We start from the raw sequence: 18,887 nt of genomic DNA on the forward strand, positions 1-18,887 counted from the left end.
GTAGCTTATTCCTTCTCCAGCAGATTTTCCTGCCCCAGGAATTAAACTAGGGTTTCCTGCATTGCAGGTGGATTCTTTACCAACTGAGCTATCAGGGAAGCCCATCTACCTGAGCTAACTTGCTTTAGTTTTCCTTAATTTCTAGGACTGTGACAGACTGAGGAATTAAGATTTATATGTATGCTGTACTCTCTCTGCTCTCTGCTAAGTCACTTCAGTCGTATCTGACTCTGTGCGACCCCATTGACGGCAGCCCACCAGGCTTCCCCATCCCTGGGATTCTCCAGGCAAGAGCACTGGAGTGGGTTGCCGTTTCCTTCTCCAATGCATGAATGTGAAAAGTGAAAGTGAAGTCGCTCAGTCGTGTCCAACTCTTCACGACCCCATGGACTGCAGCCCACCAGGCTCCTCCGTCCATGGGGTTTTCCAGGCAAGAGTACTACTGAAACCTAAAACTCTAAATGTCTATTTTGTGGGCAGCATTCATCTCTCAAGCTGATAAAAGCCTCACTTCCCAAAGAGGATTCTTTGCTCAGATGTTATTCATGAGAATGAGGGTCTCACAGGGAGCATGTTAAAATGCAGATTGCTAGGATCCACTGTCTCCTCTGGAAATTTTTATTTGGTAGGTGTATTAGGCAGCTTTGGCTTGGTTATGGTGCAGTAACAAATAACTCCCCATATCTCAATGGCTTATAACAAGAAAAAGTTATTTCTCACTCACATTACATGTTGACTATAATGTGAAACAGTAATATTTTTTATTGTATCAGTCAGTCTGCCATACTTTCTTCACTTAAGGACACAGAAGAAATAGCCCCATTAGGGGACACACCACTCATATCAAAGGTGAATAATTATCTTAGAGGAAAGAAGGAGCAAATAATCATCTTAGAGGAGAGAAGGAACAGTAATACTTTCTGCCAGAGGTGGTCTAGGATGGGGCCAGGACTGTGCATTTTTAGTAGTATATGCCGGTGAATCTGTTGCAGGAGGTCTGAGGGTCACATTTTGAGGACCTCTGGGTGATCACACATTAGGATAACAAAAGACATTAGTCTGGAATAGTTTCCCAAAGCTCAGAGTTGGGCAGTTTCCTGCCTTTCTTCCTGACACCTTAATCTCTCACTGCTCCCTTTCTCCTTTGCCTATTTTATCTTAGAAGCCGTCTAGAAGCTCCATATTTAAGTCTTTCGTCTTTTGTCTCATACCCCCAGCTTTGTTTTCTGCCAAATAACACAAATAAATCTGGTTTCAAAAAGTAATGCATGTAAATGGGCATGCATGCATTTATGTGTTCTCCCTGCCTGAGTAGGAATTTGCATTTTAACCAGGTTATTTTCATGATGCAGAACTCCTGAGATGATGAGAATTTCATGAATGATGAGAACATCAGAGACCTTAACCAGTTGTAATGGATGGTGATATTAGGGCCCTGTTCTCCAGCCTTCTTCTCCAGAGGATGGTGCATCTCTCTGTTCCCTTGTGATTGTCTCTGGCACTACATCTGCCACCTGATGTTATAATAATTCATTCAGGTCTTGCTCTCTTGCTAGATGATGAGGTCCTTGAGGGCAGAGTTCTTCTTTCTGTCCTCTGCATGCAAAAATTATTTAATAAATGAATGCATGTTTGCTTCTTGCATATCATTACAACCCACTCTTGGAGAATTTTTTAAATTGGATTTTTTTTTTTTTTTTGCTTATGTCCTGGCATCTCTTCTTGATTCTTTAAAACTTCATTTTCCTACATGGTAGCCATTAACCACATATGCTTCTGAGATGTTGAAATGTGACTACTCTGAACTGACGTGTAAAATACTAGACTTAAAGCACTGGATTTTAGAGATTTAGTGCAAAAAAAAAGGTAAAATATTTCATTGCTTTTCAATATCAACATCCCATTCATAATTTCATACTGATTATAGGTTATAATGATATCATTCATGTTGTGTTTAATTAAAATATTGAAATTAAATAATTAATTAATATTTAATTATTAAAATGGTTAAATCTTATTTACTCTTTGTTTCATGCAGCTACCAGAAATTTTTAATATTTCTGTATTTTTGGTTACACTGGGTCTTCACTGCTGCTCATGGGCCTTCCCTAGCTGCACAAGCACGGACTGCTCTTCATTGTGGTGCACAGGCTTCTCGTTGCAGTGGCTTCTCTTTGTTACCGAGCATGGACTCTGGGCACACAGACTTCAGTAGCTGCAGCATGTGGGCTCAATTGTTGTGGCTTATGGGCTTAGTTACTCCGAGGCATGTGAAATCTTCCCAGATCAGGGATCGAACCGACGTCCCCTGCGTTGGCAGGAGGATTCTTACCCACTGTACCACCAGGGAAGTCCCAGAAAAATTTAAATTGCATAATGTGCTTGCATTATATTTCTATTGGAGAGTGCTGCTTTAGAGAATTCTGAGTTTCCCAATCGCATCTGCAGGTTTTCTTTACATCCCTGGGGAGTGATTCACTTGAGTCCAGAAGCAGAGACTTATTTCAGGGAGCAAAGGAGCACCAGGCAGCAGCTTTTCCTTTCTTAGCCTTTGAGTCCCTTGAACACGGGTTTTTTCTTCCAATTATCTCGTGGAGAGGATGCCATCAAGCTGCAAATTCCAGCAGCTCAATCCTGTTTGAGCCAGAGCATCATTTCTATCAGTACCAGGTCTGTAGCAGACACGACTGAAGCGACTTTGCAGCAGCAGCTGCAGCCGCAGCAGCAGAGGTTCTTGTCAGTCCTGGTTGGCTGAGCAGGTCTTGTTCCTAAGCCTGAAAATCCCTGTTGGGGGATGATTTCATAAGTGAGGCCGGCAGGCATGAAAAAGTTAGAGGAGAAGACAAGTGCAGCTCTGCCAGTAGAGTGGGCACCTTTAGTGGGTGGGGTGCACAGTGACTGCCAGGAAGCAGGAGGGGGCTTCCTGGGAATGTGCTGATCTGAGTCCTGGTAAGGTGGATATGAAAAGTCATCTAACAGTATATGCATTTATGATTTGTTTTCTTCTCTGTAGGTGTATTTATACATCATTAAAAATTTTATATTGTAAAATAAATATAATATGAGTAAAAGTCTCAAAACATTAAAAAAAAAAAAAAAAAGAATTAAAGCCCTGTGAAAATAAGTCTCTAGGAGAGAATAGGAAAAAAAATCTTCCATTATTTCATTTTTTAAAATGTGTCACATATGATAAATAAAATTAAATACAGTGTTTGTGACCAATGCTTAAGGTGGCCCTGCAATTCACCTCTGGTTGTGTCCTGTGTGATGCTCTCCCTTGAATGTGGGCAGAACTTGTGACTTGCTTCTAACCAATAGAACACAGCCCGGTGACAGAATGTACATGATTACAGTACATAGATGTTGCTACAATCTCTGCATCCCTTACTTGCTTGGAGGAAACAAGAATCCAGGTTGGGGAACCCTGTGTGGGAATGACACCCCATGATACCTCATGTAGTCCTTTAGGAGCTGAGGGTGGCCTCTGGCCAACAGTTAGCAAGAAACTGAAACCTTTACTTCTATTGATAAATGACAAGAGACTGATTTCTGCCAACAACCTGAAGAAGCACGAAAGCAGATCCTTCCCCAGTCAAACCTCTAATGAAACCTCAGCCCTGGCTAACATATTGTTTGCACCCTGGCAAGACCCAGACATAGGACCCAGCTAAGTCAGGTCAGGACTCCCGACACATGGAAACTGGGAGCCAAGTGTACGTTGTTTTAAGCTGAAAAATTTGTCACAAGATTGTTATACAAATAGAAAACTATTACTGCACTAAAGAAAAAAATTTAGCCCAGCACCAGACCTCAGTGGTTTCTCAGTTACAGTTTGTTGAGAGAATTCTAAAATATGAGGTCTCTCTCCTTCTCTCTCTCACACACTCACACATATGTGCACCCACACACACACACACACAAAACTTCATGCATTCATATGGTTGATTTCACATGGAGGGGGACAATCTCTTTGAAATTGTCAAAATATAAAATGAAACTATAAAACTATAAAAATGAAATTAATATATACTTGTAGAATTTTAGGAAGTACAGGTTAGCAAAAGGAATATAAAACCATTAATTTCTTCGGTGAAAGTGAAAGTCGCTCAGTCGTGTCCGACTCTTTGCGACTCCATGGACTGTCTGGAGAGAGACCTCATATTTTAGAATTCTCTCAACAAACTGTAACTTAGAAACCACTGCATGTCTGGTGCTGGTGCCAGGCTCCTCTGTTTATGGAATTCTCCAGGCCAGAATACTGGAGTGGGTAGCCATTTCCTTCTTCAGGGGATCTTCCCAATCCAAGGATTGAACCCAGGTAGGTCTCCTGCATTGCAGGCGGATTCTTTACCATCTGAGCCACCAGGGAAGTCCATTCCTTCACTTCTGTTCAATTCAGTCACTTAGTCATGTCCGACTCTTTGAGACCCCATGGACTGCAGCATGCCAGGCCTCCCTGTCCATCACCAACTCCCAGAGTTTACTCAAACTCATGTCCATTGAGTCAGTGATGCCATCCAACCATCTCATCCTCTTTCGTCCCCTTCTCCTGCCTTCAGTATTTCCCAGCATCAGGGTCTTTTCATATAAAGATAACATTGGTTTTATGCATTAATAAAAATAGATCTGGTTCATTGTAACAAAGTCTAGAAAACATTTAAAGAAAAAACTAAAGTCATCAGTAATCCTCTTCACAGAGATAATCTCTGTTAACATTGTCTTATGTCATCTATGTATATGTGTATATTAGTCTTCTCAGGCTGTTGAAACAAAATGCCATATACTCAGTGGCTTTAAGAACAGAAGTGTATTTTCTCATAGTTTTGGAGGCTAGGATTCTGAGATCAGGATAGTTGGGTTCTAATAAGAGCCCTGTACTGGGCTTGTAGACAGACAGCTACCATCTCACTGTGTGGTCGCCTGGTGGAGAGAAAATGAATTCTCTGGTTGCTCTTTTCAGGAGGAATTAATCCTGTTGTGTCAGAGTCCCAGTCCTATGACCTCAGTTAACCTTAATTACCTCCTTGCAGGCCCTGTCGTCCAATTTAGTAAATATTAGGGGTTAGGCCTTCAACATACATTTTGGAGAGACAGTTCAGACTATAGCAGTGTGTGTACAAATTTTTTTTAATTAAAAATAGGATTTTACTATGTTCAGTTCAGTTCAGTTCAGTCGCTCAGTTGTGTCCGACTCTGTGACCCTATGAATCGCAGCATGCCAGGCCTCCCTGTCCATCATCAACTCCCAGAGTTCACCCAAACTCATGTGCATTGAGTTGATGATGCCATCCAGCCATCTCATGCTCTGTTGTCCCCCTTTCCTCCTGCCCCCAATCCCTCCTAGTATCAGGGTCTTTTCCAATGAGTCAACTCTTGGCATGAGGTGGCCAAAGTATTGGAGTTTCAGCCTCAGCACCAGTCCTTCCAATGAACACCTAGGACTGGTCTCCTTTAGGATGGACTGGTTGGATCTCCTTGCAGTCCAAGGGACTCTCAAGAGTCTTCTCCAACACCACAGTTCAAAAGCATCAGTTCTTTGGCGCTCAGCTTTCTTCACAGTCCAACTCTCGCATCTAATCATGACCACTGGAAAAACTGTAGCCTTGACTAAGCGGACCTTTGTTGGCAAAGTAATATTTCTGCTTTTGAATATGCTATCTAGGTTGGTCATAACTTTCCTTCCAAGGAATAAGCGTCTTTTAATTTCATGGCTGCAGTCACCATTTGCAGTGATTTTGGAGACCCCCAAAATAAAGTCTGACACTATTTCCACTGTTTCCCCATCTAATTGCCATGAAGTGATGGGACCAGATGCCATGATCTTCGTTTTCTGAATGTTGAGCTTTAAGCCAACTTTTTCACTCTCCTCTTTCACTTTCATCAAGAGGCTCTTTAGTTCCTCTTCACTTTCTGCCATTAGGGTGGTGTCATCTGCATGTCTGAGGTTATTAATATTTCTCCTGGCAATCTTGATTCCAGCTTGTGCTTCTTCCAGCCCAGTGTTTCTCATGATGTACTCTGCATAGAAGTTGAATAAGCAGGGTGACAATATACAGCTTTGACGTACTCCTTTTCCTATTTGGAACCAGTCTGTTGTTCCGTGTCCAGTTCTAACTGTTGCTTCCTGACCTGCATATAGGTTTCTCAAGAGGCAGATCAGGTGGTCTGGTATTCCCATCTCTTTCAGAATTTTCCACAGTTTATTGTGATCCACACAGTCAAAGACTTTGGCATAGTCAATAAAGCAGAAATAGATGTTTTTCTGGAACTCTCTTGCTTTTTCGATGATCTAGTGGATGTTGGCAATTTGATCCCTTGTTCCTCTGCCTTTTCTAAAACCAGCTTGATGTTACCCCTTAGCAATATATCTTATTTTCTCCCATCATTCAATATTTTTCTCTACCATTTTTCTTGCTTGCATAGTAATTCCTGCATAAGAGCTGCATAATGGCTATATGTATATACCATTAATTGTTTAACCAATGTCATATTGATATTTAGATGGTCTAACTCTTTTCCATCATAAATGACTTAGGAGTTAATATGCTTGTACCTTAATATGCTTCATGTGGCTATACATGATTAATTCATTCAGGGTAGACAGAAGACATCCCCTTGAGGCATTTATCAAAAAGGAACCACCATGCCTTTGTCTTTGTTCTTGTTGTTCAGTCACTAAGTCGTGTCCGACTCTTTGTAACCTCATGGACTGCAACACACCAGGCTTCCCTGTCCTTCACTATCTCTCAGAGTTTGCTCAAACTCATATCCATTGAGTCTTTGTTCTAAGCTAAGTGATAACAGAAAGGCAGGTATTATTTGGAATTTGGATCTTGGTTTTTTCCTATAGCTTCAGAAGCCCTGAGGCTCAAGGAAGCAGTGCTATCAAGGAGCCAAGGAATTATCCAGGAGGCTCTACATGTGTGTATGTCTGCTTAGTTGTGTCCGACTCTTTGTGACCCCATGGACTATAGACCACCAGGCTCGTCTTGTACATGCAACTTTTCAGGCAAGTATACTGAAGCAGGTTAACATCTCCTCCTCCAGGGGACCTTCCCAACCCTGGAATTGAAACTGCATCTGAGTCTCCTGCATTGGCAGGAGTGGGTTCTTTACCACTAATGCCACCTGGGAAGCACCCCCAACCCTCTAGCTTCCATAAAATTCTTGACAGGTAGCTGCTTTGTGCCCTGAGGCCGTATGTGTGGAGTATGTCATAGAGCAATGCCATTGAGTTTGAGCCTCATCTTACAAATTAGAGAAGGAACTGTCAAAGATATGGTAGGGCCTTGAGCTGTGTTCTAAATATGGGAAGAAGTAAAGGTAGAAGGGAAACTATGCCAGCAAGCACGTGCCAGGCACAGGTAACCTATAGTGTTGGATGGTGTTGAGGAGATGGTTTTAGGCCAAGACTACCCTGTCATGTATGGATGTGAGAGTTGGATTGTGAAGAACACTGAGCGCTGAGGAATTGATGCTTTTGAACTGTGGTGTTGGAGAAGACTCTTGAGAGTCCCTTGGACTGCAAGGAGATCCAACCAGTCCATTCTGAAGGAGATCAGCCCTGGGATTTCTTTGGAAGGAATGATGCTAAAGCTGAAACTCCAGTACTTTGGCCACCTCATGCGAAGAGTTGACTCATTGGAAAAGACTCTGATGCTGGGAGGGATTGGGGGCAGGAGGAGAAGGGGATGACAGAGGATGAGATGGCTGGATGGCATCACTGACTCGATGGACGTGAGTCTGGGTGAACTCCGGGAGTTGGTGATGGACAGGGAGGCCTGGCGTGCTTCGATTCATGGGGTCGCAAAGAGTCGGACATGACTGAGCGACTGAACTGAACTGAACTCTTCCTTGGGAAAGATAAAGGTGGAAAAGATGAAACTAAGGAATACATTGTAGTTTGTGAATCAGTTGTACATATACATAAATCTATTCTTTTTTGGATTCTTTTTGCATATAGGTCATTACAGAGTATTGAATAGAATTCTCTGTGTTATACAATAAGTCCTTATGAGTTATCTATTTTATATATAGTCATCAAGGTGTTTTGCTAAACAAAAACACTCGCCTCCTAAAACAGGAATTCAGCCTGTTTTTCTCTTCTTTTCCCCGCTACATAAACAAAACTGTTAAAAGCACCAGCTTTGGAGGCAGATGTTCAGAGTTAATTTCTTAGGTTTTCCCTTTGCTGGTAGTTGACTTTAGCCAGTACATCTCGCTACTTCAGATGTAATCCATGAACCAGCACCATTACCATCAATTGGGAATTTTTACAAGGTACAGATGCTCAGGCCAGCCCTGGACGTACTGAATAAGGATCTGCATTTTAATAAGAACTCCAGATGAATCATTTGCCCATTAACATATTGGAAGTGCCATTCTAACCTCTCTGAGCCTTAGCTTCCTCATTTGTAAAACAGAGATAATACCTGGGGTGGAAGTAGGGTGAGAGCTGTGAAAATTACATGAGATATTGTATGCAAACATAAGCGGGTCTTGGAGAGCCTTCAGTAAATGGTAGCTAATATTATTATTAGCTATTAAGCTGTAACAGCTCTATTTCTGCATTGGGAATTGTTATTCTAGCCAAAAATAGAACCTCTCAGGATGCCAGGACCCTCAGGGTACAGTCATTACTCAGTGCTGGGGCTGGTGGAGAAGAGTTGGAGGGCGGTAAGGCCTGAGGTTTCAGGACTTCAGAGTGGGGGAAGGAGAGATTCACCTGGCCGCTGCTAAGCAAACAACTGAGGTTCACATATTTCTGCTATGTAAACTCATATCAGGGCATTCAGGTGTGCTGAGGGTGATGCACAGCCACAGGATCAATGCACTGGATCTTCTCGGTGTGACATGTTTACTCATGGCAAGTAATTGAAAACATCATTTGCATATTAAAAACAGATCTAGAGAGAGTACATACAGTATGGTTCTATTTATAACAAGTTTTACAACAGACAAGTCTAAACAAAGATGATAAAAAATCAGAATATTGCTTGCTTGTTGGAAGGTGGGAGGATTGACTGGAAAGGGCTTGAGGGAACTTTCCATGCAATTGGGAATGTCTTAGATCTTGATTGGCATGGTGGTGATATTTGTCAAAATGCAGTGAAGTGTACCTTGCAATGAGTTAGCCAAAATTTAATTCATTTGAAACAGGTATGGGAAACAGACAGACCACAGGACCCTCCATTTTCTCTGTGTGATAATTAACCAAACTCTTATCACTAAAGGCCGTCTGCCCTAAACTCAACCTTAGCCAGTCACCTACAACCTGGGGCCAGTGGCGAAAATGCCAGGGCCAGTGTGGATGGATTGTAGGGGAGTGAAACTTAACTCACTCTTGCCCAGGGACCTTAGGGCTGGATTCCCAGCAGCCCTGGACTGTGGCTCTTGCATCTCAATGAGAAAGAATCTGAGGGGACTTCCTTGGCCATCCAGTGGTTAGGACTTGAGTTTCTACTACAGGGTCCCAGGTTTGATACCTGGTCTGGGAAATAAGATCTTGCATGCCACATGGTACAGACAAAAAGGAAAAGAAAAAAGTGGAGTTCGAGAGGGAAGCCACATGGACAGGCTCCTTTCCCAGATACCTGTTTGTCCTAGGTCACACAGCCTGTGGCTTCAGTTTGTTCCCAAATTATGATGGCTTAGCTCACAATGGACTCTTGGCAGGGCATCTGTTCTCCTCGGTTTCCCTGTTGATTGAGAATACTTCCCAGGGTGCTGCTTTGCTCCTCCTTGGGCACAAGTCCCCCATGTTTTTCCTCTCAGGACTGCTGGCCTCGCCCTGTCACTCCATAAACTTGACATGAGGCAGTCACCGTCAGACTGGGCTGTCTTCCAGTTGTCACCTTCTTCCATGTCTGCAGTTTGGCCTGGAAAGGAGCCCTGAATTCCCACCCCTCCCTCCTGCTGTGTCCTAGGCCCATCTCCCAGCGCCAGTGAACACCCTGGAGACCATACTTTATCCTATCTTCACCTCTGAGTCTTGGTCCTATAAAGAGGTTATTTTCTCTTAAGTCTTTATTTCTGGGTCTTAGGATTAACGACTTTCTGGGAGAATCAGCAGTGGGATGTCTGTTGTTTCCAGGGAAACTCCTCTTCAGCCTTCAGTGGGAAAAACCACAGAGGGTGGATAGATTATTCAGACCCCACCCCCAACACTCACACACATGCACGCACAGAAACAGGAAATGACTTCTATTCAGTGGTTAATGGTAGAATACAGGTCTCCCAACTTCCAGGCCAATTCTAGTTCCCTTGATTGGGGTTGAAATTCAGGCTCCAGCCGGAAACTTAATCTGCTTGCGATGCCACTGCATGATCCAGGCAAGCCACTTAATGTCTCTGCAACTCAGCTTCTTGACAGTAATTGGGGACGATAATGGTTACCTACTTCATAGAGATATTTAGCGGCTCAATTAGTAAAAGCTTCTGAAGTGCTTGAGTCCCATTATTAGTTGTAATGGAGTACGTCTGCTGGTGTTGGCAAAGCTATTGGCTCTTGGTGGAAAATGCTCTTTCCAAGCAAGAATCAAGATGCAAACGCTAAGGATTTGGAAAAATAGGAATACATCCCAGTGCTCTCAGGTGTTTCCAGATCCTCCTTGTCATTTGACTTTTAAGGGAAAATATTGGCATAGGGTGCTCAACTGAGCACCTGACATTCTGCCTGACAAAATGATTCTTGAGTTTATAGCCATGAATAGGCACATCATCAAAGTGACCACATTGCGTGGATTCACAGGTGTCATTTGGGACAAGAAGGTGACGAGGGGGGGCTACCCCAGGTTTTTGGAAATAAAGTTGTGACAAGAGTTGCCTAAAGTAAAATTTATACCCTCTGGTTACAGGGTAGCCATCTGTATTAGTTAAGAAACAGGGTAAGCAGCTGAACAGAGAGATTCCAAGCTTCAGTGGCTTACACAAGGTACAATTATGTCTCTCTCCTGTCATAGTCCAGAGGTGGCAATTCAGGATTGGTTGGATGACTCCAGTCTCACCACATGCCTTCCATGTGTGAGTCTGTTTCTGACCTCAACCAGCAAGAAGGGGGAAAGGAACCAGGAAGACACCTCTGTTTTCTTCTAAAGACAAGATCCAGAATGGGTATCAACATTACCCTTTCCAGCTGGAACTTAGTCTAATAGCCATACAGAGCTACACAGGAAGTTGGGAAGTATAGTCTTCCCCTGGGAAGTCTTTATACTGAAAGGAGCACTGCTTAGATTGAGGGGAACAACATACAGTCTGCCGCCCTATCTTTAAGAAAGACCACGAAACTATCGGCAACTCTGAAATTAAGGAGGGCCAGAATGTCCAAAACTGCAGCTGATTCATTGGGAATCAGGAGTAGGTCTGGAATGTGATTATAATTTACTGAGTAGGAATCAGAAGAGGTAGTCAGGCTTCCTAGAAGGAAATGTGAAGATAGAAACCAGTCCCAGGCCATGGAGAAATTTTAACCCCTTAGAAAACAGTGTTCGGAGAAGGCAATGGCACCCCGCTCCAGTACTCTTGCCTGGAAAATCCCATGGATGGAGCCTGGTAGGCTGCAGTCCATGGGGTTGCTAAGAGTCGGACACGACTGAGCGACTTCACTTTCACTTTTCACTTTCATGCATTGCAGAAGGAAATGGCAACCCACTCCAGTGTTCTTGCCTGGAGAATCCCAGGGATGGGGGAGCCTGGTGCGCTGCCGCCTATGGGGTCGCACAGAGTTGGACACGACTGAAGTGACTTAGCAGCAGCAGCAGAAAACAGTATTCGCCTATCCCCGGGAGTTTGACCAATGTGAAAAGCCTCCTTCCAGCTGGAGGTTTGAGATTCTAGTTCTTGTTATGACTCATCATGGGAGGCCAAGAGGGAGTAGAACAAAAGAAGCTCTCTCAGAGAGTAGCTTCAGTTACTCATTCATTGAAAGAGGAGTTTCTCTACCTTTTGCAAAAGGAGGAAGTCAGAGAGGGAGAGAAAAGTGGGGAGGGAGAGAAAAGGGAGGGAGGGAGCTTTTTCCCCACTGCCATTCAAAACCTCTCTAGGCTGACCTGCAAATTTTTAGAATAATGCAATTTGCATATTACTTGAATGATAGTCTGGTTAGTGGATTAGAATGCCCTTAAAAAAAGAAAACCTCAGCAGATAGTAAAGCATTGTAAGACCCATTGCCATTTGGGGAAATTTTGCTGCTAAGATTTCTAATGAAACAGCCCTGGGATATTTTCAAAGACTGGTTTTCCCCTCAGAACATTCCTGCCTAAGCCCCTCTGCTTGTCAAAATTAGACCAGAAAACTGCTGACATGGAGAATTTATTTTAAAAGATCATAGGATGGAGCTGGGAAAGGCAGAGACTGAATCAGAGAGATCAACTTTTTTACCCAACTACAGGAATCACCAACTCCTGGCCAGGCTTACCTGTACCCTTCACCTACTTCCTGATTTACCCCTGGATTATTTTGAGTAAATCTCAGCACTGTATCATTTCATCTTTAAAAATCAATAATAATTCCTTAATTTAACCAAGTATATCATCAGTGTTTTCCTCTACTTCCTCTCCTCCTGCCCCTTTATTTATTTTATTTTATTTTTTTATCTTTTTCCCATGGACTGTAGCCCACCAGGCTCCCCTGTCCATAGGATTTTCCAGGCAAGAATACTGGAGTGGGTTGCCATTTCCTTCTCCATCTCCTGCCCCTTTAAAATTGATTTCTTTACATCAGGATCCAAACAAGATTGCTTGCTGCATTTGGTTGTTGTGTGAGATGTCTCTAAGTTTTTATCTACTTGATCTGTTTTTTCCTCATGTACACAGTAACGTTTCACAAGGTCTGGATTTACTGATTTTAACTCACTGGTGCCATTTAACATGTTCCTCCTCCCCTATGTTTCCTGATAATTGATTGCTAGGTCATTGGTTTCCTGATGACCTCAAGGCTTGGTCTCACACAGGTCAGATCTGTCTTCACCAGTGTATGTTCCTGCAGTTGGAGGCCCATCATGCCTGTCTCTCTGTAACAACGCCAGTCATTGACAGTCATTTGCTCAATCCATTATTTCAGTAGGTGTTTGCAAAATGTGATATTCAGATTATTTTATTCCTTCTGTGTTTATTAGCTGAAATACTTTTATAGAAGGCAGTGTTCTATCCTCAGCTGTTTATGGTTACCATGAGGAACAATTCCTACAGGAAGAACAGGATAAATGATTTTTTCCCCTTTTACTTACCAGTTTTCGGAATAATGAATTGTTTCCTTACCACCTTTCAAAAGGGCTGAGGGTTTTGTTTGTTTTTATTTTGTTATGAACTCAGGAAGTTTTACAGATGCAATGTGATGCAGTCCTTTGTGGTTCTTCTTACAAATGCTCAGACCATCCCACTGCTGGCCAGTGGAAGCTTCTGTAAGTTGACTCCTAGACTAGATGGCCAGGCTTATATGACTTTTGCCCTAGACCTGGAATCAGTCATTTCTTTAAAGAGTCTGGTTTCTCTAGTGGTAAATGGTATGTAGAATGCACCATCTGGTAATTTGAACAATTTTTAAGTAAACGTTTGTTTTTTGTTTTTTTTTTTTAAATGTAGAAATAAGATATAAGCATTGCAAACACAGTTTTAATTCATGGACTAAATGAAAAAGGTCAACAAGAATGTTCCCAAATATCACTTTCCAACGGAACTTTCTTCGACGATAACTTATATCTGATCTCTCCAATGTACTGGCCACTAACTACACGAGAGTTTGGGATGTGGCCTGTGCAATGGAAGAACTGATTTTTTAATTTATTTTTAAATTAATTCACATGTGGCTAGTGAATACCTTATTGAACAGCGCAGGAAATTTAGAATTTAATGATTAAATTTCACAACTTTTTTTTTTTTAAAGCACCATCTGAAGGAGCTTCCCTGGAGGCTCAGTGGCGAAGAATCTCCCTGCCAATACAGGAGACGCGGGTTCACTCTCTACATCAGGAAGATCCCCTGGAGAAGGAAATGGCAATCTGTTCCAGTATTCTTGCCTGGGAAGTCTCATGGACAGAGGAACCTGGTGGGCTACAGTCCATGGGGTTGCAAAAGAGTTGGACATGACTTAGGGACTAAACAGCAACAAAATAGGCAAGGCATGGGAAGGCACTGTAAGAGAACTGAAGTACACTGTCATTCCTGCCATAACCTTCCAAAATATTATAGTAAAGGAAATAAGATGAATCCCCCAATAATTTTAATGTAACCAAAATGGTAACTGCTAGACAAACAGGAAATATATTTTGATAATCTGGTTAGGGTGGTTAGAAGTGGATTCATGGAGAAAATGACAGAAAAAAGATACATTTTAAAAATTATTAGGAAATGTAGCCTTGGTTATTTTATCTTATTTTACTTTTATTTTGGAGTTTTATCAAAATAGACTTTTTTGAGCAATTTTAAGTTCACACCAAAATTGGGTAGAAACTTACAGAGTTCTCACATAACCACTGTCCCCACACATGTACTGTCTACCCCACTATTAACATTCCCCCTACCCCACTAGTGGTATAATTGTTACAGTTGATAACAGACCGTGACAAACATCATCATCACCCAAAATCCATAGTTTACATTAGGGTTCAGTCTTCGGAGAAAAGAATAAGGACATGCATCCATCACTATAGTAGCATATAGAATATTTTTACTGTCCTAAAAATCTGTGTTCCACCTATGATTTCCCTACCCCCACCCTCTGATCTTTTTACTATCTCTATAGGTTTGCTTTTTCCAGAATGTCAGATAGTTGGAATCTTATGGTATGTAGCCTTTTTAGATCAGCTGCTTTCACTGCTGCTGCTAAGTCACTTCAGTTGTGTCCGACTCTTCGCAACCCCATGGACTGTAGCCTACCAGGCTCTTCCGTCCATGGGGTTTTCCTGGCAAGAGTACTGGAGTGGGGTGCCATTGCCTTCCCCAGCTTTCACTAAGTAATATGCATTTAAGGTTTCTCTGTGTCATGGACAAGTAACTTCATTTTCTGGAACCTCAATGTCATAATGTGTAGAATGATAGTCATGACTGGCTGGTGTCTCCGGGCCTTTGCACTGCCATTCCTTGTGTCTGGATACTCCTGCCACAGAGCTACAGGGGTCACATCATGCACATCCCTGCTCAATTGCCACCTCCTCAGACAGCCTCTCTGATACTCTCTCTGACTCCTGCTCTAAGTCTTTTACAGAATTTATTACAACCTCATATTTATCACACATGGACCATGGGCTGTTTCCCTCGTCCCCTCCCAAAAGTTCAAGTTCAAGAAGGCAGGGATCAATCTAGTCTGTTCATTGCTAGGATCCCAGCTCCTAAGATGACACCTGGGACAGAGTAAACTGTCACAGAAGGAAACTCTCGAAAGGAAAATGCTAAGAAAGTCTTTTCCAAGTATAGAGAGCTCTAGGGCCAGAAGTGTGTGCAGGCAGTCTTGGGGCCTTAGAAAGCAACATGGAAGGCCTGCAGGTTGAATTCATCCAGCTGATGCACCTAAAGTGTATCGCGTTTCTGAGAGAAGCAGCTGTTTAGACCCGTACCTAACCCTGTCAGTTTGTGGTGATCTCTAAGGAACCCTGCCAGCCCCGGATGGAGACAAGCCAGCTGTAGAGGATGTGCTGTAGCCAGTTCTGGTCACATGTTCCCTCTGTCCTGGGCTCCTCCCACACGTGAGCAGAAGCCTTCTCTCTACTCCTTCCCCTCATATAAAGGGCACATAGAAATCTCCAGAGATGTCATATCCTCACATCGGGACATCCCTGGATATGACTGTGAAGACCAGGAAGTTTGCTTTTTAGGGGAATCCCTGATTGTGATAAGAAGTCTGCCTCTTGTTACCTTTCGGTTATGAGTAACTCTTTTAATCATTACCTTAACCGGTTATCCTAATAGTGATACAGTTAAATATATGCCGCCTACTTTACCAATGGAGAAACAGAGGCTCTTAAAGCTTTGTCACTTGCCAAGGGTCACATACTTGGCAATGACCTCAGAGCCAGGCTCCTTCCTTGGCTTGTAATTCCTCCTGTGAGTTGCACAGTTGAAGCAGAGGCTTAGAAGGAAGAGGACTGGGAACAAACACACAGTCCTTCCCTTTGGCCTCTCTTACACACAGTAAGGGGATATGTTTCCAAAAGACTGCTGGCAAATAATTTCAAGGGTTTGGCCAGCCTGAAATAACCAATCTATTTAGAGGTTTCAAGACCAGGCAGCAGAGGCTAAATAAGGTAACGTGTCTGTCAAGAGTGGAGGCCCAGGGAAGAGAATAGAATATTAAAAAACTCATGATGTCATTATCATTATCATGTATTTCTTATGCAAGACTCTTTTAAAAGTGTGCTACAAATAAAAACTATTGCTCTCCTCATCTTAGGATACAGAATTATAAATATGTATATAGTGTATACACAATTTTGGTTGACAATATGTAACTACACAACTTTGGAAAAAGTAAGTTTATTATACATGATTTTTGGGAAAAATGGAGAATTCTCAGCCAAAACTTGATGTCCAGATTGCATATGTATGGAGATTTAAGGATTTCTCCTTCAGAATGTTAAATTTTTAGTAATAAAATAGCTTCCACTTCCAAAGCACTTATGATGTGCCAGGAGCTAGGCTAGTCCCTTTCCATACTTTTTGACACCTAATCATCACCACTCTATTTCCATTTTTTCATCTTATAAATGAAGAGTTAGAAATTCAGAGAGATTAAGCAACTCACTCAAACTCACACAGCTAGTAAGCAGCAGAGCCAGCTTTTGGAATTACACAGATGCCAAGATTCACAAAAGTAGGGAAAGTTGTGCTTGCCAGTATGTTACCTGGTGTGCAGAATGGACCCAGTCATTGTAAATGTTCAATAAATACTGGAATGAAGAATGAATGAATGAGTTAATGAAAGGGTCCAACTGTTCTAATCTCAGCAACCCTGCTGAATGTCCTTCTTACTTCGCTCAGCAGGCTGTCAGCCTCATCTCGTTGTAGCTCAATTAGAACTGAGTGTTCTCTATCTGTCCTTTATCAGTTTTTGGTGGAAAGCAGAGGTTATGAAGGAATGGCTGTGTGTTTGCATATCTGTATAAACAGGTCAGGGTGGAGAGTGTGGACAAACAGTGCCAGTTCGCTCTGGGTGTGTCTGTTGGTGAGTTCTCAGGCTTGTCCCCATTGCTACTCTGGTTGAGGGAACCACGCTCTGGAACCACAGCATCTGCTAGCTCTCAAGGGAGGAAAAGAGGAAATGATGGGGCAGCTTCCACTGCAAGAAAGGAAAGCAGAAATTCAGTAAGAAACAGAAGTTCCCTGGCAGTTGCTTAAACCTAAACTGAAATTCAGTGGGGTGTGATAAAAGTCTCATACAGGTCATCAGGAGATCAGGGTCTAATCCCTGCTTGACCACTGGCTTGGATAAGTCATTTTTCTGCTTTAGGTTTTACTTCTAAGAGAATCTCTAAAATAAACAGTTTAGGCTAAAACCCTGCCTTCTTGCATTTAGAACTACAGTTGTGTTGAAGTGGGGGCAGGGCAGGGGGTATTTTTGATGATCTTACTGATTAATGAGTGGCATTTATGTATGTGATGTGGGGATCAGAAGGGGGTGTTCGATGTATTCAATGCTTAGGACCACACAAAGAGAAACTGTCCCACTTAGAATCTGGAATGATAATTAAGAACCGCTTCATTGCTAAAATACTGTGATTCTATTCTAGCCACACTCATTTGAATCATCCAAGTCACACGATGAAAAGAAATCAAACTTTGCATGAAAGAAATCGAGTAGTATGTATAATACCTTTTTAATGCCACCCAATGTGCCTGACTTTTCTGAATGGCAGGGGAGTTTCTTAACCTGTAACCCATCTCCCAGGAAACAGAAGGGAGCTGGCCCCAAAGAGGAAATGTCACAGGCAGTTGCTAACAGACAGGAAGGTTAGAAGCCCTTTTTGGCATCAGGGAGACACAGCCCCTCCCCTAAAAGTCTCTGACTGGGGTGGGTGCCAAGTCAGTGGAATAGAAAGACTAAAAGAGGCATCCAGAACTGTAGGCCTTCAATCGGGCCTCTTTCCTTAGGGCCTAGGGATTTCCTACCTGGAGGGAAGGAGGGACTAAAATACACAGAGAACAGTGAGCCAGAGAGAGGTCTGGGGTTAAAATGGGGAGCTCCGGACAGGAGGCTAAGGAAGAGGAGGCTTGAGCCGTGTGTCTCCTAAAAGATGTGGAACCAAACACCCCTCCACAGATACCTATGAGGGACATTCCCTGAGCAGAGAGGAAAGACCCCCTTCAGAAGTTTCCACGAATGAGCCGGTCTTCTCCCACCACCCAAAGCTAGTTAAACTTTCCTCTATATGCAGCTATCATCTGTGCTGTTATTTTATTGAGATATAAAATACACAAAGAAAAGGATACTGCTTCATAATATATTGCTTGAAATGCTCAAAATTCTCCAAGCCAGGCTTCAGCAATATGTGAACCGTGAACTTCCTGATGTTCAAGCTCGTTTTAGAAAAGGCAGAGGAACCAGAGATCAAATTACCAACATCCGCTGGATCATGGAAAAAGCAAGAGAGTTCCGGAAAAACATCTATTTCTGCTTTATTGACTATGCCAAAGCCTTTGACTGTGTGGATCACAATAAACTGTGGAAAATTCTGAAAGAGATGGGAATACCAGACCACCTGACCTGCCTCTTGAGAAATTTGTAATCAGGTCAGGAAGCAACAGTTAGAACTGGACATGGAACAACAGACTGGTTCCAAATAGGAAAAGGAGTACGTCAAGGCTGTATATTGTCACCCTGCTTATTTAACTTCTATGCAGAGTACATCATGAGAAACGCTGGACTGGAAGAAACACAAGCTGGAATCAAGATTGCCA

General features: G+C 42.6%; 1 protein-coding gene across 1 annotated transcript in view; it reads left to right on the plus strand.

Moving 5' to 3' along the window:
• SHQ1 (SHQ1, H/ACA ribonucleoprotein assembly factor) overlaps positions 1–13,929 on the plus strand; it is a 288,426-nt gene extending 274,497 nt beyond the window's left edge. The window contains exon 14 of the transcript XR_015151264.1: positions 13,882–13,929. The gene's annotated coding sequence lies outside the window, so the exon portion shown is untranslated. The remainder of the gene's footprint in view (positions 1–13,881) is intronic.
• The last annotated feature ends 4,958 nt before the right edge of the window (positions 13,930–18,887 follow it).

Source organism: Bos grunniens, chromosome 22, assembly GCF_055505025.1.
Source record: "Bos grunniens cultivar Pamir isolate PY7600 chromosome 22, Bosgru_T2T1.0, whole genome shotgun sequence".
Classification (NCBI taxonomy): Eukaryota; Metazoa; Chordata; class Mammalia; order Artiodactyla; family Bovidae; genus Bos; species Bos grunniens.